A 21,033-nucleotide genomic window follows, 5' to 3' on the forward strand; every position below is an offset into this window, starting at 1 on the left:
TATATATATGTATATATATATATATATATGTATGTGTGTGTGTGTGTGTGTGTGCTCTCTCTCTCTCTCTCTCTCTCTCTCTCTCTCTCTCCAGTTCCCCTTAGGTGTGCCCCCTCGCCAGTTCGCCTGTGCCCACCATTTCGCCTCTGGTCTGCCCAGTTCGCCTCTGCCCGCCAGTTCGCCATTTCGCCTCTGCCCCCTTTCGCCTCTCCGCCCACCAGTTCGCCTTAGGTCTGCCCCCTCGCCAGTTCGCCTCTGCCCACCATTTCGCCTCTGGTCTGCCCAGTTCGCCATTTCGCCTCTGCCCCCTTTCGCCTCTCTGCCCAACAGTTCGCCTTAGGTCTGCTCCCTCGCCAGTTCGCCTCTGCCCGCCAGTTCGCCATTGCGCCTTAGTTGTGCCCCCCCGCCCCCCCACGCTTTTCCCAACCCACCATTGCTCAGGCCCCCAAGGCAGCAACATAACTCTCTCTCTCTCTCTCTCCTCCCTGCCTGTGGGAAGGACTGCAGAGTGATTTGAAGGAATGACCCCGAGTCTCCAAGAGAAACTCGTCGAGGCCCTCGAGATGGCAATGAAGGCACTAATCAAGGAGAACAAGAAGACATCCGATTCCAACCTCAATGAGGTGGAAAACAAACTACACAGGCACATCATAGCTCTCAAAGCACGGGTCAGGAATCTCGAACAAGAGAACACGGCACTCAAGGAGGAGGTGAGTGCATTGCAAGTGGAAATGGTAGCCGTCAAGAATGCTGAGAAGGAAGAAGGGGAGATCAATGACAACACTCTCACGGCCATCAAAGAAGAGATCTCCAAGGAGATCACAAAGGACATGGAGGGAAAGCTCGAAGCCAAGCAGTCAGGATGGGTCGAGGTGGTGAAGAAGAACATCCGTAAAGAAGTGAGGGAGGAGACTCAAAGGGAAGAAAACCAAATCATTCACACCACCATTGAGGAGGAGAAGATGAGGCATGCCCGCCGCCTCAACATTCGAGTCACAGGTATAGCCGAGACACCCGACTCCACTCCCGAGAAAGATGGACAGCTTCTATGCATGAAGCTCGGCTACAAGGAAGAGCACCCTCTCCCCTTCACCAAAGCATGGAGAGCCGGGAAAGACTCAACACGCAAGCGAGCCCTCATCCTACAGTTTGCAGGAGAGACGGAGAGGGTCACCTTCATGAGGAAGAGGGTCATACTACGGGGTTTAGAGGGAGCTCCTATTTTCTTGGATGATGATCTCACGAGGATGCAGCTTGAGCATAGGAGAACTTGCATGCCACGAGTCTTACACGCGAGGAGAGAAGGCAAGAAGGCCTTCTATCGAGATGGTACGGGTCATCATTGATGGCCGGCCCATGGATTAGCGGTTTGGGGCCTATGGGACACAGACCAGGCCACTGACAGAGATACACATAGCAGTATGGAACTGTAATGGTTCACTATGGGTGCAGCCTAGACGACTGGAGCATGTTATGGTGGGGAGAGACATCATACTACTGACAGAGACACATCAGAGCCCAGAGAGAGGGCTACCTCGAGTAGAGGGATTCCAGTGAGAGTCAGCATACAGGAGGACCACAAGCCAAGGTACCTCGAGAGGGTCGGGGGGAGTAGCAGTCCTATTCAGACGGGAGCTACAGGGGAGACTGAGAGTGGTAGCACAGGATCCAGAGGCCAGATACATGTGGATCAGTTTACAGCTCTCACAGGACAGGGTTATATACATAGCTCTATGTTACTTTTCTCCATCAAGATCCTCCTATGTCATTACAGAGGACATGCCACAGGAGGAGGAGACAGGAGCCTCGCCATACACTTGTCTGTCAGAGGAGATTATGCATTATTCTACACTAGGGGAAGTATTTCTTACGGGCGACTTCAATGCCCACACAGAGCAGACAGTGTGAGGTGTATGACTATGATGACATGGAGATCCTCCACCCTGTGGATCCAGAGGAGATAGGGGCTAGTCGGGCATCAGAGGACACTAGAGATCCTCCACCCTGTGGATCCAGAGGAGATAGGGGCTAGTCGGGCATCAGAGGACACTGGACCAGACAGAGCACATTATGGGGACCACTTACTAGAGTTGGGAGCCAGGCATCGTCTCGTTATTTATAACGGGATGCTACAGTGGCCGGGATCAGGAGGGCTGACATGCTTCCCACATGGGGGTCATACACGGACCGGAGGCACGGTGGTAGACTACATTATGGGGTCTTTGGAGGCATCACAGCTTGTCACCTCATTCTCCATTCCACCTCGTCCTATTGGGGCAGATCATACATACTTGGCATTTTCACTAGCCGGATCACCAGCCCCCCACATACCGACGCCACACACTACCATCTACTTCACACATGACATGGCAGACATATACACTGGCAGAGTAGAGGATGGGCTCCTACTCATGGATCCCCTGGCATCTATGGATACCATTACAGCCCAGCTCGCATCACTCCTACACACGGCTGCACTACAGAGCTTCCCACATCGTGTACACTCAGGAGAGCCTGCGAGACCTGGGACTATGCCCCAGAACAAATGGTATGATGACGAGTGCAGAGCCCTATACTCACGGCTCCGCATATAGAGAGCCTTGGGAGCCATCACAGAGCAAGAGTCGAGGAGAGAGATGAGGAGACTTACTCGCCGCAAAAGGCGGGCCTTCGCAGAGATACAGGAGCTAGAGATCTTTCATTTCTTCATGAGTAGAGATAGCCCTGTCTCATGGCGGCACTTCAGAGAGCCCCGGACCCCGACACCTATTGCAGACCCACAGACATGGCACACATATGCAGAGGGTCTATACCATGCCCCACAGCAGCCACCTATACCTCAGTTACACAGGAGCCTCGACCTACCATAGCTAGCTTCTTTACCTGCTCGATGGTACATGAAGCTATCCGCCGCCTACAGCATGGACGGACCGCCAACCATATGGGCCTGCAGGGTGAGCATCTCATATATGCAGTAGATTCTTTAGCTCCTTTTCTTGCACACCTGTTTAACAGGGCACTAGCAGAGGGTTTGCCTGCGGAGTGGACGATGCACACCATTGTGCCGATTCACAAAACAGGGAATATGCTCGATCCGAGCAACTACAGGACGGTTATGGTTGGCCACGTGCTAGCCAAACTCTATGGTGCAGTGCTGGAGCAAGAGCTTAGCTTATATGCTGAGCGAGCAGGTTTACGCTCATCAGGGCAGGCAGGCTTCAGGAGAGCTTTCTCTACCACTGACCATGTATTCATTTTGAGATGTATGATTGATCAGGCCAGAGTGAGGAAGAGAAAGCGTACGAGAGAGGCTCTTTCAGCGCCTGCAGTCTCTTGGCATACCAGCAGATATGACATGGGGCATCTATGCATTATATGAGCAGGTTTTTGGGCGAGTCAGATGTCCAGGAGGTATGTCCGAGACTATTGCTAGCACCATTGGTGTGAAGCAAGGATGCCCACTTTCCCCCACGCTATTTGGGTTATACATTGATGAGGTGACTGACTTCATTACATGGGGAGGCGGAGATGGAGTTGATTTAGCAGGCACCTCAGTACATATTATGCTCTATGCTGATGATATTGTATTAGTGTCTGAGTCCCCAGGTGGTCTACAGCAGCATCTACATGCACTCCATGATTTCTACACACAGAGGGGTCTTACTGTGAACCTTGGGAAAACCAAGGTTATGGTCTTTCATACATCGAGACAGGGCAGGAGTCAGCTGACATTCACTCTCGCAGGATGCCAGGTGGAGGTGGTGACATCATACATGTACCTAGGGGTTACCTTCTCTGCAGCAGCCACACTTTTTACCATGGGTTCAGCAGCCAGAGCTAGATTGACACGGGGATATGCAGCATTGGCTATGCTAGAGAGACAGTGCCACCAGGCACATTTTCAGGAGCCCCAGACGAAGGGGTGGCTATTTGACACATTAGTCACACCAGCATTGATGTATGGAGCAGTAGTACCTTGCTACCCATTGGTGGACACAGATAGAGAGACCACAGGCCCTCATGATGGCACGCATGATACGCAGCAAACCGTCAGTACCTCATGACATTATCCGAGCAGAGTTTGATGTGCCTCCTATGATGGTAGAGGCCATATTTCAGACTATATGCCTGCTAGACAGATTCAGAGAGATGCCACAGGACAGATTATCATACAGAGCTTTTCAGGCATCTAGACAGTTGGCTGAGGCAGGAGACAGAGGATCATGGTATGCATAGGTCACACATTGGTTCTCACAGCATGGCCTAGACATGGATCATCTACCACCATTCCAGTATGACAGGGATGCACCACATATCCGTCTCTCTCATAGTGAGAGGAACAGAGTATTGAGACAGGATCTATGGCAGCTCTATACACGAGAGACATGGATATCGCCTACACAGCCTCTTCCACCAAAGATGCTATACTACAGAGATCACTTCATGAGTATCACTGATGATGGATTTATAGAGAGGCCTAGATACATGGAGGGCTTTTTACCACACGGCTCCCGAGTGGCTATTGGTCAGCTCAGAGTTTCATCACACCGATTGGAGATTGAGACTGGCAGAGCAGCACGGATCCCCCGAGAGGAGAGGGTATGCAAATTGTGCAGAGAGGAGGTGGAGAGTGAGGAGCATTATGTATGCAGATGCAGAGCATATGCAGCCATCAGAGAGAGATATCCCATTTTATTCAGAGAGCCACATTCCCTACGCCAGACCTATGAGGCAGCAGACCAGCGCATACTGGGGAGATACATTCTAGACATACAGCGCCACAGAGAGACATTATTACAGGCTCAGACAGCTCCAGAGGGGGGGCGACAGACACAGATTACTACATTTTTTCAGAGATCCATACCCCTCCCAGCCCCTACACGGCAGGGAATTACTCTCCAGAGAGCAGAGACACTTAGAGCCCGCAGGAGACAGAGGACACCTGGCTTTCGGACACCACGCCTATACCAAAGAGAGATGACAGAGATCAGAGCTCAGTTTCACAGAGAGGGTGCGGAGCGACTGGCTCGCTTCAGAGCACACCCAGGCATGTTCTTCAGGGAGCTGTGGACACCCCCTTCACTGATGTATACCATTTTATACCCCCAGTATGGTACAGGATGGACCTAGCTAGGTTGCATATCATGATTGTATACTCCATGCATATAGCTTTGCATTCTCCTAGCAGTAGAGCTCCATCCCCTGCACACCCAGATTCAGCTTTTTTATTCAGTACTTTTTCATTTTGTTGGGATGACAGAGGATACCCCATACAGGTACTCCGATTTGTCTCATAGGCCGAGTTCGATCTTTTCGAAGACGTTAATAAAATCTCTCTCTCTCTCTCTCTCTCTCTCTCTCTCTCTCTCTCTCTCTCTCTCTCTCTCTCTCTCTCTCTCTCTCTCTCTCTCTCTCTATGTATGTATGTATGTATGTATGTATGTATGTATGTATGTATGTATGTTTGTTTGTTTGTTTAAATGTGTGTGTGTGCACACAATAGTTTTGTAAAAAGACAACTTTTTTGCCAAATCATGTTTTTTATTTTTAGTACGTTTTTTATTTTTTAGGACGCTTTTTATTTTTTTAGGATGTTATTTATTTTTTTTGTGAAAAAAAAAAATTTTTTGATGTTTTTTTTAAATAAAAATAACGTTTTTTTATTTTAAAAAAAAAGTCCCATCGTGTCTAATATATAAAAAACGCGTTTTATAGTTGCTTTGGCCCAACTAGGTGGGAAGAAGGCTATCAAACCAAGTAATGCACTATGCAAACTGCAACAACATCATTAGCCTATATAGGCAAGGCGTAGCAAGCCTAGCTAGGTGCACTGGAGGCTACATACATGTGTTAGCTCATTCCTAGATAGTGCTAAATACTAAAGCTCTCTATGTTGCCTTATTGCGGGTGTATATTCCCAGTAACGAAGCTTTTCCCTACGTGGTGCAAGTGTTGTAAACAAGGTAGAAGGCTCAATTCTAAAGGTAGCGTACCGTGAGATTATCATTAGAGGCATTCAACACTTGCAGATTCTAAAGCTTGGAGAATATTTTTGGGAAGAGGCCGCCATTGAAGAGCGAATTGGAGTTGTTAAGGGAATGCGGAATGTGGAATGGTGAGATTGGTGATTTCAAGCTGGAGCGGGCTGGAAAAGTTGACACAAGCCACTAAGACGCTGACAATGTTGGCAAGCTAGCTTTGTGCATGGAGAGTGAAGTCGCCTGATTCATTCCAAAGATGTCAAGGCTTACATACCTGTATGTAAGGAATTGTACACGATGCGTGCCCATGCACATGGGTGCACATCTGTGGCTACCCAGTGGTTAAGATTTCCGACCTCATCAACCATCCCGGCCTTGAGTGCCAAGAGGGCCATGCCTTCTTTTGAGAGAGCTGTTGCAAGAGAAGCGAGGTTAATCAGGACCAAGGGGGGGTGCTTTGCAAGCATGAGAAGCTGCAACACTAGCTGGCATCTTATTGATTCACAAGGTTGGCAGCTTGGTAAACGTACCCATACTAATTGGGCTCACTGGGATTCTGGTCCTGCATCCTTTTTTAGCTAGTGGCAGGAAACTCTGTATGTTGATGCAGGCTTTATCCAGCAACAGCTGTATGGTTTTGCTCGAGGTGTTTGCCCTCGTATTTTGGAATTAGAGGCTGCCATTCCACCTACTTGGAACCTCTTGTAGCCTATCCCCAACCATGACTTCTCTGTCGGTTGGTGGGCATATTTTGAAGCAGAATCTTGTTTAATGGCCATGCATGCCTCTTAAATTTGGCAATGGACACTACGGGTCGTCTGAGTTACTCTCACACTACTACCTCCCCCCGAGGAAATACATAGGACTCGTATTCTAGTGGTCGGGGCGTTTGGGGAAGAAATGTATGGTAGACCCAATGATTCAAAGCACCAATATATTGATGTGGAAACTGTGGGTTTGGGAAGGAAAAGCTCTCCATCAGCTGTCTTGGGACCCTAGAGAATTCCGATGGCCCTCTCCACATCGAGTTTGTTAGGCAAGCTTTGTTTGAAAACAAGCAAAGAGGTCAAGGGAAAGAGAGAGAAGAGAGTCCTTCCACGTGAAACCTACGTGCGAGTGAAGATGGTGAAGGCTGATGCGTGGGAATCCTCCTCGCGATGCAGAATCAGGTGCTCCACAACTTGATTCACAAATGAACCCCTACCCTAGTATTTATACTAAGTTTTGTGGAAAGTGGTTTCTCCGCCCTAAAATGAGACCATTCAATTTTGTCCTAAATTAGTGCATAAGTTATGCACTAAAAACTAATGAGGTTTTGAATGTGTACATCGCGCACATAAGGCCTGTCTATCTCTCAAAACTACTAGAGACGGTGAATATTTAGACAAAAGAAAATATGGAGTGGTAATGTAGATTCACATTAGTTGTTGTAATCTATAAAATGGGAATCAATATGGGAAAATGCCTAACACTTCCTATGATTGTAGTAGGTTTCTTTATGGGTTGCTTGACAAGAAAAAGGCTATCTAGCATGCATAATTTTTGTGCTAAGTCCACCCTCTTTTTGGATTATTTATACATCACCCTCTTTTTGCATTTATACATAACCTATTTGCAATGAGGATAAGCCTCCCATCAATGATTGGATCCGTATAGCTTTGCTACCTGTACCTATTCTTGACATCAACTAATCACATAAGCCCTCCTCTTCATTGCCCACATCCATTGAGTCAATATGTGACATGTATCCTACCTCTAGCATTGCTAGGTACTCAACTTAATGTGGACCTTGCTGCTTCTTTGAGTGCCTCCCACCATAAACTCTTGCCCATGTTGGAGTCTGTCACTTGGGCAAAAATGTGTAGTGTTCACACGTGTGCATGCAAATGGTTAATATTAATAGACTTTGGTATCCTAGTGTACTAAAAAAAGCGAAAAGACATGCCATGGATCATGCCGTGTTAAAATGTAACATTGGCAGTGGTTAGTAGGCATAGAGATACATTTGTTGCAGAATTATGAGACACAAAAAAGACACTTGCATATGAGAATTGTTGTAGGAACTATCTATGAAAGATTATACTGATATTTATGATATTTCTTTGATAGCTTCAACAACAGCTCTTTACTAGTAGCTGTTTTTTCGTTTTTGTGTTTCTTTGATTTTGATCATACATTTTCATACTATGATATCTTGTTGGTGGTAACATAGATTATGTCTATATATGTATGTGTGTGAGGGAGAGAGAGTATATAGGTCATGTCAATGGTAGCATGCACAGGTGTTTGCGTCAATGCTCGATTATTGACACATTCTCTAATTTTGCTAGGATAGTGTGGCCAAGAATATACATAGGTATAGAGAGAGAGAGAGTATGATCTCTAATAGTTCGTAGATTATGGTTCTATATATATGTGTGTGTGAGAGAGAGAGAGAATGTGTTGTGCACACTAGGGATAGGCAGGCTAGACGAGCTAGAGTTGATTCCGTGGGAACATGGGACAGGAAAAGCATACCTTTTCTACATTTCACCTTTTAGGGTCAGTTGTGCTATTTTTGGCCGGCACCTTTATGCAGAGTCTATATAAAGGTCACCGGGGATCATTGTTGCACACACTAGCCAGAGGAGCAGTAGAGCGTGGAGCTTAGAGTTAGGCTTCTGCCCGGTGGTATGAGACGCTAGAGGGCATGGCATAGCTTATGGATGCTCCTAGCAAGAGTCCACACGTGAAGAGTCTCTAGCTCGAGCTCGGTGGGGATAGCCAGACTGGTAGGTTGTGCCTACGGCTATCATGGTTGGGTGGCGAGTATGCCTACAGCCCATAGATGTGTTGTGTTTCTTGATGTCTTGCAGGTTTCCTTCTTAGAGAGATCCGAGGTTGTCATAGTTGGTATCAGAGCAACTCTGAGAGCAAGATGAAACCCATGAAAGTTTTGAGGTGTGTGTAGAAATCAGTCAAGTATGAAATGTTACGTTCGTTGTCATATTTCTTATTTCCCAGATCAAGTTGTTATACAATCTGGTTCCAGAACATTGTGGCAAGGTTTTGCAAGCTTTCCCTTTCTTTTTTAGGAAGGAGAGGACCATTACACAAGGTTGTGAATCTGATTATGTAATCAATAGAATTATGTTCTGCTTGAGGAGCAAAGTTTTTCAATGGAGAATTGAATGATTGGATGTTGGAGCTGGGTGATTTGAGGCACACAGCTCCGTTAGTTATGCTTAAGCAGCATACTGGTGATGCTGGGGTAGTGCGGGTGGTTGAACCAATTTGCAGGTTTGCAAAGGGTGGAAGCGAGCAGTTCTCATACCTAGAGGCCTCGCGCAGAACGCGTGTTTGGGCTGTGCTTCAGGAAGGCGGGATCATGCAGGGCTGCTAGGACATGCCTGAGTTGCTGACACACATGGCAATGTTGGTCGTGGGGAACGGCAGAACCCAGAGGCAGCCGAAATTAGCGAGCATGGCTAAGGCTGGGGGCATGCAAATCAGGGACTTGGATGATGAGCCATGATTGACACACAGAAAAAAGAGAAAAACTAGCAGCCTATGTTGGGTCTCAAGAGCAGAGAAATACAGCCACACTATAGTGATGGGATGGTATGTTGCTAAGTATAGACCAGCAAGAAGGAGCTGTGCATGACCACCAATTTTGGAGCCAGCTGAGAGTACGTGCAGCAGTCCCACAGTGTGGGCACTTTGTGTTCATGTAAGGTATGGCAAAGAGTGCGCATAGGAAAAAGCAGTTGTTTCCAGATTTTTGGGGCAATAGGGAGCAGCAGTAAATGAAGCAGGAGCCAATTTTAGGCCCTTATGCACGCTTCAAAAAAAAAACCAGAACACCAAGTTTTTTTTAAAAAAAAGTAAACTTTATTTTTTCAAAAAAGAGAGTCGACTTTTTAGGCTAAAAATAGGGTTTTTTTTAAAAAAATAGTGAATGGAGTTTTTTTCAAGGAAAAAAAGCCGAGTTTAAAAAATAAAAAATAAAAAAAAGGAAAACGAGGGAATTTTTTCCTGTGCACAACCAGCCAGCCCCTTGGGGGAAAATGTCGACCAGCTGAGGGCGCTTTTATTATGCACAGCGTTGCTAGGGACCAACACAGCGCAGCCAAGCTTGGAAAGAAAAAAGACCCATTCACGAGTTTCTCTCTGCTCCACCAGTTCTGAGTTTGGCTACTTCCGGACCTTCCCTACGGTGGAACCGCGCTGCCCATGCCACGATGGGCCAAGGGAAACCAATTAAAAAAACATAGATAGAGAGACACTATCCACAAGGGGTTCTAGCACTGCTATTCCACACATCTATGCACCAGATGTCGGCAAGATCCTGGACGTTCAGCTACTGGGCCGCGGGCATTACCAAATTGAGTTCGAGACAGCCCAGAGCGTGGCCCAGGTCCTAGCCATGAGTCCCCTTGACATCAGGGGCGCTCGGGCCTTCTTCAGACCTTGGCAGCATGGCTTCGACCCAGCAACGGCCGAGCAGGGAGAGCGCCTATTCCATGTCACATTTTGCTTCCCTGGACTCCGCCACGAGTACCTTCCGCTCCTTTCTAGGATAGGAGCATTGGTGGGCTCGGTGCTTGAGACTAGCCCCACAACAGCTTCAGTGGTGGCTAGGGCAGCTGGCCTGCCTGTAGGGTCTTGCCAACAGGCAACCAAGGGACTGAATGGCGACCAACCAAGAGATCGCACCGGCGATTCCAAGGGATCGCACCGGCGATTTTCCCACTCGATGGTGGACCGCGGGGACTTGCCGCCGAGGACGACCATCCGGACAGTGTTCCTCATCTTTCGCGGGACTTCCACGAGGCAACTTCACTGGGGTTCCAAGGGGACTCCCTAGGGTCACTTCGAGGGACGTTTTGGCAACGTTCCCACATAGTCTTTTCTAGGCTATGTGCCCAGCTACTCCCAACCTAACCGGCATGCTTTCAAGGGTCTAACCAACTAGTCTTGCCCAAGCATAGTGCCAGGCCTCTTCTAACTCAATCGGCTTGCCTCCAAGGGTCTGCCCACCCTAGAAGGCTTCCAACGCACGCTCTACTCGCAGGGCCATAAGGTTGCGCCGGCAACCTCCTGACTTGAGTCCCAACCCGGAGGATCCTTGAGTCTACCTGCTGCTACCGCAAGGGGCCACTGCCTCGCATAGACTCGTAGTTGGGTGCTTGCAACTGTTGAACCCAACCGAGAGGCTGTCACCTTCACGTCCATGAGGCATGAAAAAAACGAGTGAGTGAAACTCCAATGAGGGAGCGAAACTCCAGCCTAACACAGACAGCGACAGATGTTGGCGTACGTTGCAGTGATGTCTGTTGGAAAGTTAATTCCAAAGATTCAAGACGGACAGCTTTTCAAGATAGAAAAGCAAATGTCATTCCAGTGCTGGATGTGACATGATCTTTCCTAGTTTGGAAAGTCTTTCTAGTTTGAAAGGAGAACTGAAGTTCCTTTACTGATGTGTTCCCTTGCGTTTAGATAGCAGTAGTTGAGGAAGCCTTTCCTATTTGGAAAGCAAATACAAAATGAGTTATTGTTGTGTTTCATCGAGGTCAGACAACAAGAAGTTGGGGTTTTTCCAAGATTGGGTTTTTTTCCCAAAAATGGAGGACAACCACATAGAGACAAAGTAGCCAAATGGTAGATGTTTTTTGAACACTCCTCAGGACAATCATTGCTTGCCCCGATACTAATAGCACTGTTGCTTATCGTATCTATTGGTAGCATGGTTAGTACATAGTTTCACACATAGATGATTTGACAAGATACTTTCTAATTAGGGTTGATTTCGTGATAGGATTGTTCGCAGGATTATTGGTTTCGACCACCCAACAGTAGAGTATCTCTAGCGTTCCACAGATGACTACTACTTCTGAGTTTTTGAGCTTAGGAGTGAGCTCTTTGAGGAAGAGGAGTATGTCATGTGCACATTTGGGTTGGAAGAGAATCTGGTCACTACTTTGCTTATCCACATCGTGTTTCTCATACTCATTTGGTACCTTGAACTCATATTGGCAAGACTCTTTTGTAGACTTCTTACAAGAGTGGGAAAGAGTTTTGCAAATATTGGGAACCTATCGTTGACACTAATGCACTCACCAAATCATTTTTCTATTAATTTATTTCTATTTGGGTTTACTTGGAAAGTAAGTAAGAGTTTTGCTACAAACATTGGAAAGTGGCTTTTGAAAACAATGTTCAACACATTATTCTTCTATAGAGAATTACGATGGCCCTCTCCACATCGAGTTTGTTGGGCAAGCTTTGTTTGAAAACAAACAAAGAGGTCAAGGGAAAGAGAGAGAAGAGAGTCCTTCCACGTGAAACCTACGCGCAAGTGAAGATGGTGAAGGCTGATGTGTGGGAATCCTCCTCGCGATGCACGATCAGGTGCTCCACAACTTGATTCACAAATGAACCCCAACCCTAGTATTTATACTAAGTTTTGTGGAAAGTGGTTTCTCGGCCCTAAAATGAGACCATTCAAATTTGTTCTAAATTAGTGCATAAGCTATGCACTAAAAACTAATGAAGTTTTGAATGTGTACATCGCGCACATAAGGCCTGTCTATATGCACTCTGACGGCCGCAACCAAACCGGAGTATGAGATGCATATGATTTTTATCTAGATGCCGGCTATGCCAAGTGCCCACTTTCGTGTAATAACACCCGACAAAAGCCTTGTACAATCACCGCCTTGTGAGAGGGTTATAGAATTATGTTCCGCTTGAGGAGCAAAGTTTTTCAATGGAGAATTGAATGATTGGATGTTGGGGCTGGGTGATTTGAGGCACACAACTCCATTAGTTATGCTTGAGCAGCGTACTGGTGATGCTAGGGTAGTGCGGGTAGCTGAACCAATTTGCAGGTTTGCAAAGGGTCGAAACGAGCAATTCTCATACCTAGAGGCCTTGCGCAGAACGCGCGTTTGGGCTGTGCTTCAGGAAGGCGGGATCATGTAGGGCTGCTGGGACATTCCTGAGTTACTGACACACATGGCAACGTTGGTCATGGGGAACGGTAGAACCCAGAGGCAGCCGAAGTTAGCGAGAATGGCTAAGGCTGGGGGCACACAAGTCAGGGACTTGGATGATGAACCATGATTGGCACACAGAAAAAGGAGAAAAACTAGCAGCCTATGCTGGGTCTCAAGAGCAGAGAAATACAGCCACACTATAGTGATGGGATGATATGCTGCTGAGTATAGATCAACAAGAAGGGGCTGTACATGACCGCCAATTTTGGAGCCAGCTGAGAGTACGTGCAGCAGTCCCACAGTGTGGGCACTTTGCGTTCATGTAAGGTATGGCAGAGTGCGCATAGGAAAAAGCAGCTGTTTTCAGATTTTTGGGGCAGTAGGGAGCAGCAGTAATGAAGCAGACACCAATTTTAGGCCCTTATGCATGCTTTAAAAAAAAACCCAGAACACCAAGTTTTTTTTATAAAAAAAGTAAAGTTTTGTTTTTTCAAAAAAGAGAGAGTCGACTTTTTAGGCTAAAATAAGGGTTTAAAAAAAGCGGCAAATGGAGTTTTTTCAAGGAAAAAAAGCCGAGTTTTTTTTCCCAAAAAAAAAAGGAAAACGAGGGAATTTTTTCTTGTGCGCAGCTAGCCAGTCCCTTGGGGGAAAATGTCAACCAGCTGAGGGCGCTTTTTATTATGCACAGCGTTGCTGGGGACCAACACAACGCAACCAGGCTTGGAAAAAAAAAGGACCCATTCACGATTTTTTCTCTCTCCTCCACCAGTTATGAGTTTGGCTACTTCCAACCCGCGACATTTCTTTCCCGCATTCCTAGTTGAGAATCCGAACGTACCTGTCTATGAGAAATCACAGTAAATACAAAAAAATTAGTACTTCAAGATTCACTCAATTTTGGAACCGATCTTATATTTCACAGCAGTTAAAAGTTACACGTGTTTTAATTAGCATGTTAATCATATATGTTTGGGTATGCATATAGAATTCATGCAAGATTTAATTAAACACAATTGTGTATTTTTGTTGTTGAAATACAAATGATGTTCCAATATTTGTTTAGCAGTACAGGTGTTACATGTCATTCTAGCATGTTACTTGCATACAAGGAGCTGAACACGTACAAACCACAAGAATTTTCACGTTTAGAAATTCATTATTTAACCACAATTTTGGTTATGGGAAAAACAAGTTGAGTTTTCGAGATTTCACGGGTTTAGACAGATGCTTCAACTAGGACCCTAGTCAAGGAAGTCGTCATTTATTGTGTACACCGATCGTGTCTATTCCCAGACCTAGTTAAGGTCATTTAGCTCATAAAGTTCGAGCAGAGAGCTTGCAGAGGGCACCACTTTTTACAGAGAGCTTGCAAAGGACACCACTTTTTGGGATGAGGTGAAGCGCATTGATGCGATGGTAAAGCCGATATCCACTTATTGCGGGTCATGGATGCAATGCAACCATGCATTGGGAAAGTGTATGAGGCTATGGACAGGATGATAGAGAAGTTACAGGAGCTAGAGCCCGATGCGGATAGGTATAAGGAGATCCGTTCCTTATGTAATGAGATGGGGCTCCTATTCCTCTCCTTTGCATGGAGCAATATACATGGTGGACCCAAAGTTTTAGGGGTGCGGACAAGAGAGTGACAGCAAGGTCAATGATGGTTGGAGGCACATCTTAGAGCGCTTAGTGCCAGATGCAAGTACTAGGCACAAAATCAGAGACCAACTTTCTAGCTACAGATCCTTCCGTGGCACATTTGGTTGTGCAGATGCACAGGAAGACAGGTACAAGGTTGGGAGTGCTTTATGGTGGGAGGATTTTGGCTTAGATTGCCCTGAGCTTCCGCAGCTGGTCGTATGCATTCTTAGCCAGGCGGTTAGCTCCTCTTGTTTGAAGCAACTTTGGAGTTCTTACAGCCATGTTGCTTCAAAGAAGAGAAATCATCTTGGAGTAGAAAGGGCGAATGATCTTGCCTTTTTCAGTGCAAACTTATGAATGCTTTGTGAGGGTGCAATTGCAAAGGCAGATCCCTTCACCGAATGGGAGATGGAACAAGAGGAGGGACATGAACAGATCGAGCAGGCATCAACAGAGCATATCTCGAGAGTGGTCACGCTGCAAGTCATGATCATGAGGCCACCACATCTCATGTTGTAGGCTCTAGAGTCTAGAGTCTAGACTCCTAGAGTCTCATGATCTCATTCACGCTCATTGCTATCTAGTATCAGTGCTATGATCTATCTTTTAGCCTTTAGGCTTTTTGTATTGAGACCTCGAGTCTCCATTTGGTATTTTGTATCGAGTCTCCACATTTATTTGATAGTAGTATTTGCCTTTGCCTTCTTTGCTCATCAATTCGTGATTTGTTTCGATGGTCTTTTGTTTTTAAGTCCCCCTCCCCATTCCACCCTGTCCCACACCCCCCCCTCCCAATCCCCATTCCCTCCCTTTTTCCGTTCCCCGTCTCTGAACCCAACCCTGTCCTTGCCCCCATGCCCGTGCCCGTCCACGTTCCCCGTCCCATGTGACTATGGTATTTATACCCCTTAACATCCTTGGGTAGGGAATCCACGACCTAGAAAGGTGGGAATATGAAAAGATACACCTTTGTTGCAGTCGTACGCCGCACTAACCTATTCGTACGGTTCCGTACGATGCGTATGGTACGGTATACGGTTCCGTACGATCCAACAGTCAAAAAAACGACAGGATACAAATCTTTTCCTAGGCCGATAGAGCGGCAGAGAGAGCCGTTTGGAGCATTGTACAGCTGTTTTAGGACCATTTAGAGCTGTTGGGGCCTTGAGGCTTGCCCATACCACAAGACCTTGCCATGGCCATGATAATAGCCTAGATAAATGAGGCATCCTTGAGCCATCTTTTGCTCAAGCATGAATTCTTGAGTGCTCTCTCTCTCTATCATCCTTGAGGATCCCTCTCACTCTCTTAGAATGTGCCATAGCCTTGAGACTCTCTCTCACCTAGAGTCTTGAGCAATGAGTTCTCTCTTACTCTTGAGTCTCTTAACCTTCAACCCTCTACTATCTACTCTCTAGGCTCTAGCCTTTCAACTCAAGACTCTCTCTCTCTCTCTCTCTCTCTCTCTCTCTCTCTCTTATCTACATAACATTGTACACATTTATTATTATCCATAATCTGGCATTCCATTCAAGCCTTGAGCCCTTGACTCTTGAGGGCCAAGGCTTATGGTTTAGCACATAAATACATCTATTTACTATTGTGAAAGTCTCTCTCTCTCTCTCTCTCTCTCTCTCAAGTCCCCTTCTTAAATCTTGATTCTTCACCATGAAGGAAAAGCATGAAGCCTTCAACTTGCATTGCATAGATGTGGAGAGGGATGAGGGGAAATCCAAATCCTATCGGTGGAGATGTAAGTATTGCTCCAAGCAACACACAAGTGGTGCAACAAGGCTTCTTTAACATCTTGCAAAGATTGGGAGACAAGTTGCGCCATGCAAGCAAGTCCCTCCGACGACATCATAAAGAACATGAGAGGTGCCCCTAGTAGAGCTCCACTGTCATCAATACATGAGGACATCATCATAGAGACATCCTCTCCGGCCGCCTTTGCCCCCACTTCCGTATGTGCTTCCGCTTCCGCCTCGGGCTCCGGCTCTTCCAAGAGGCCAAGAGCTGAGTCACATGGGCCACCAAAGAGGCAAGCCACCCCCACCCTAGGTGAAGCCATGGGTAGTGTGAGTGGGTCACTTTCCTTTCTCAAAGAGAGACAACGCCTTGTCGACGTAGACTCTAGAGATTGCATGCACCATCATTGAGTGCAATTTCTCGTTCAGTGTCTTAGAAAATGACCAATGGAAGAAAATGGTGAGAGCCGTTGCCAATGTGGGTCCATGTGATGGATGGACCGGTGTTGCCTACAACGACATGCGCGCAAGGAAAATAGATGAGGAGAAGGAGAGGATTAATAGGGCTCTTGACCATATTTGTGCCGCATGGAAGAAGTGTGGGTGCTCCATCCTCTCCGATGGATGGAGTGATAGGAAGAAAAGAGACATCATCAACATCCTTGTCTCTTGTCCTCTTGGCACCTACTTCTTGCGAGTCGTAGAGACTGGGAAGAAGGGTAGGAAAACAACGTGTAGTTCTATCTACCGTCACATTCACAAGTAATCATCGAGGTAAATACTAAAAAACCATAGTGCAATAGGTTATTACATGCCCATTGCCTCATGCTATGTGCTAAGTTGCTTACTAAAAATCGATTGTGCAATCGCCAATGTGCATGTAGGTGGGGAGAGAAAATGTGGTGCAAGTCATTACCGACAACGCATCCAATTGTCGTTGCATGGGCCGCCTACTTGAGGCCGAGTTTCCCACCATCGTGTGGAAGCCATGTACCTCACATTGCTTAGAGTTGTTCATGGAGGATGTAGGCAAGCTCAAGTGGGTGAAGAAGGTGACCAAGCAAGCTACATCCATTGTCACTTTCTTCACCACAAACGTAAAGGTGCTTGCCATGTTTTGGGAGCATAGCATCCTTGAATTGAAGAAGCCGTCGTCCACATGCTTTGCATACATGTGGCTCCTCTTGGAGCGTCTATTTGATGTGAGGTCGGCACTTCGCCAAAACAGTGGTCTCTACTCTATGGAATGAGTGGGATGAGAAAGACACGGACGATGCCAAAGCTATGCAACGCTTTTGCTTTACAGAAGGAGTTTTGGCATTCGGTGCGATCCATTGTCATTGCAATGACTCCCTTTTATAGGGTGCTACGCATGATAGACATGGAGGGGTCCACATTGGGTCTTCTTGTGCACTTTTACAGAGCCACTACCATTGAGTTGCGGGCTTGCACTGCCATTGACGACACTCAGCGCATAGAGATTCTTACCATTGCAAAGAGGAGATGGAGATGGATGCACAAACCCATACATGGGTTTGCAGCATTGGTTCATTTAGCCTTCGAATCGTCGGCCATCACACGGACATGGAGCTTCTTCTTATGGATCGTGATTCATACTTGCCCATAGCTTTGCCCATAGAGGAGCACACCACTTTCTTGTAGCAACTCATTAGTTATGATGAATCTCCCACTTGTTGGAGGAGGGATTCACTTGTGAAACCCCTTTTCTAGTGGGAGACTTTTGGGTACATGCTTAACACTCTCCAGCAGCGCTTAGCCTTGAGAGTCCTAGCGCAGAATTGCTCTTTGGATGCATGTGAGAGAAACTGGAGTGCCTATTCTCTCATTCACACGAAGCTTCGAATCGCTTGAGCACACAACAGTTAGAGCGGCTAGTGTATTGCCGCACTAACTTACACATGTTGTGCGCTATGCATAGCATGGATATTGCTAGAGAGGTAAAATTTAAATGATAGATCATGATTCATAAATTGTAAATGGTTTATAAGTCATAGATGATAGTCTCATAGAATATGAAGCATACTAACCAATAAACAACTATGCATGTGAATTGTAATTTGTAGGTGAATTGTGGATGAATTCAAGTTGTAGATGAATTGTGGATGAATTCAAGTTGTCTGGGGAGACTTTTCGTAGTGTTCATTTGTTGATGAGGATGAGGAACAGATCTCTACAAGGAGCTTGGTAGTCAGCCAATGTCCGCTCTACTCGTCGAGTAGGTGGCCGTGCAGTGACTGCTCGCCTTGCCTCTCTATCGATTACGAGCACTGCAAGCCCTTCATCTTTGCCACGTGTCTTTATGAGACGTGAGCGTCCTAGCACCTCACATTCTATTGTGCATCATACCCCCCCTTCTAGAGAGCGCGAGTTTGATGATGATGATAACCTCCTTAGTGAGGTTGAGCATGAGCATGATTTGGCCTCAAGCAACGAGTCTTCTTTAGAAAACTCTCTTGACGAGCACTCTAGCCATGGGAGTGCTAGTGATGATGATAGTGTTAGCCCATATTAGCCTCTAGGCTCGAGGCATTCTTTCTCTTGAGCCCTTACTACTTACCACTCCTTTTTGTACTTCATCTCTTTCCGTTGTGTATGCTTTGTATATGAATTTCAAGTGATTTGAGTTTATTTAATTGGTTAGCGTAGATTTCTTTGAGTCCCTCGCATTTTGTCAATGTTAGTGTATGTGGTTATGATTATTGACACATTTTATAATTTTGGTAGGATGGTGCGACCACGTATTTACGTAGGCTTAGAGAGAGAGAGGAGAGCAGCAGCCTCTCAGGCATGGCGTGAGTGGTAGCAACAGACATGGGGTATGTTGAAAGACAATTTGATTTCTTTGTTGAATCCTAGGTTGTTTTAATTATTTTATGTTTTATTTTTATAGGGAGCGTTGCTCATGCTTGTGTCCCTGCTCGTGCTCGTGTCCCTGCTTCTCCAAATAGACCTGCAGGCTGCTTCCATAGTGGTTATTGATTTGGTGACACCCAGTCCTGTTAGAGGTATGTTTAGTATTTAGACTTCTAAATATATATTCATTTTATAGATGCTTATATAAAGTAGGAATTTGTGTGTTGTGAATGCAGACGCAAGGCATGTTGATAGGCTATATAGAGCTGTTGTTGATGCTATGAGCATGACTCCTTTCGGTAAATCTTTTACACAAACATACATGCATGCAATATTTGATTATAGTCGTTTGTCAAGTTAAGAGAGAGAGAGAGAGAGAGAGAGAGAGAGAGAGTTTTTGCAAAGTGAGAGCTTTGTGCTTTTGCAGAGGAGGCCCCCCTCCCTCGCCACCAGCAGAGGCGGCGCTGCCTCCCTCGCCCCCAGCAGAGACGGCGCCCCCTACCTCGCCATCTCCCTCGTCCCCAGCAGAGGCGGCACCCCCTCCCTCGTCCCCAGTAGAGGCGACGGCCCCTCCCTCGCCACCAGTAGAGGAGGCAGAGGAGGCTCCCCCTCTCTCCCCACTAGCAGAGAAGGACTCTCCTCCCTCGCCACCAGCAGAGGCGCTTGGTAAGTAGATTAGCAAGCTAAGAATTTTTTTGGATAGAGGCGCTTGGTAAATAGATTAGTAAGCTAAGAATTTTTTTGGATTGAGGTTAAGGTAATGTTAATATTTTATTATTTTTCCAAGTAGTGGTTTTGAAGGCATTGAAGGTATAGATGAGAGAGAGAGAGAGAGAGAGAGAGAGAGAGAGATGAAATGTCATATTATTGTCCTCAAAAAGCCAAAATGACCTATGAGACCAAGACAATACATACTGGCCTTCCAACCAAGGCAACACAGTTGTATTATTTTTTGTCTCACACGCCGACTTTGACCTCTCGTAGACGTTAATATATCTTTCTTTCTTTCTTTCTTTCTCTCTCTCTCTCTCATCCATACTTTCAATGCCTTCAAAACCACCACCTGGAAAAAAAATAAAATGTTAACATTACCTTAACCTCAATCCAAAAAAAATCTTAGCTTACTAATCTACTTACCAAGCGCCTCTATCCAAAAAAATTCTTAACCAAGCGTCTCTGCTGGTAGAGGGGGATCCTCCTCTGCTAGTGGGGAGAGAGGGAGGGGGCCTCCTCTGCCTCCTCTACTCGTGGAGAGGGAGGGGACGCCGCCTCTACTGGGGACGAGGGAGGAGATGCCGCCTCTGCTGGGGACGAGGGAGGTGGCAAGGGAGGGGACGCCTCCTCTGCTGGGGGCGAGGGAGGGGGCACCGCCACTGCTCGTGGGTGGCGAGGGAGGAGGGGCCTCCTTTGCAAAAGCACAAAGCTCTCACTTTGCAAAAACTCTCTCTCTCTCTCTCTCTCTCTCTCTCTCTCTCTCTCAACTTGACAAACGACTATAATCAAATATTGCATGCATGTATGTTTGTGTAAAAGATATACCGAAAGGAGTCATGCTCATAGCATCAACAACAGCTCTATATAGCCTATCAACATGCCATGCGTCTACATTCACAACACACAAATTCCTACTTTATATAAGTATCTATATAATGAATATCTATTTAGAAGTCTAAATACTAAACATACCTCTAACAGGACTGGGCGTCACCGAATCAATAACCACTATGGAAGCAGCTGCAGGTCTATTTAGAGAAGCAGGGACACGAGCACGAGCAGGGACACAAGCATGAGCAACGCCCCCTTCAAAAA

General features: G+C 46.4%; 1 protein-coding gene across 2 annotated transcripts in view; it reads right to left on the reverse strand.

Annotated features, from left to right (window-relative positions):
- LOC147627158 (uncharacterized) overlaps window positions 1-21,033 on the reverse strand; it is a 96,885-nt gene that overhangs the window by 23,364 nt on the left and 52,488 nt on the right. The window contains exon 3 of one of the 2 annotated variants that reach the window (XR_015268447.1): window positions 13,381-13,796. The exons of the other annotated variant lie outside the window; for it this stretch is intronic. The gene's annotated coding sequence lies outside the window, so the exon portion shown is untranslated. Of the gene's footprint in view, window positions 1-13,380; window positions 13,797-21,033 lie in introns of those variants that run through there. 2 annotated transcript variants of the gene reach the window in all.

Source organism: Cibotium barometz, chromosome 21 (assembly GCF_041138505.1).
Source record: "Cibotium barometz isolate CiBa-2024 chromosome 21, ASM4113850v1, whole genome shotgun sequence".
Taxonomy (NCBI): Eukaryota; Viridiplantae; Streptophyta; class Polypodiopsida; order Cyatheales; family Cibotiaceae; genus Cibotium; species Cibotium barometz.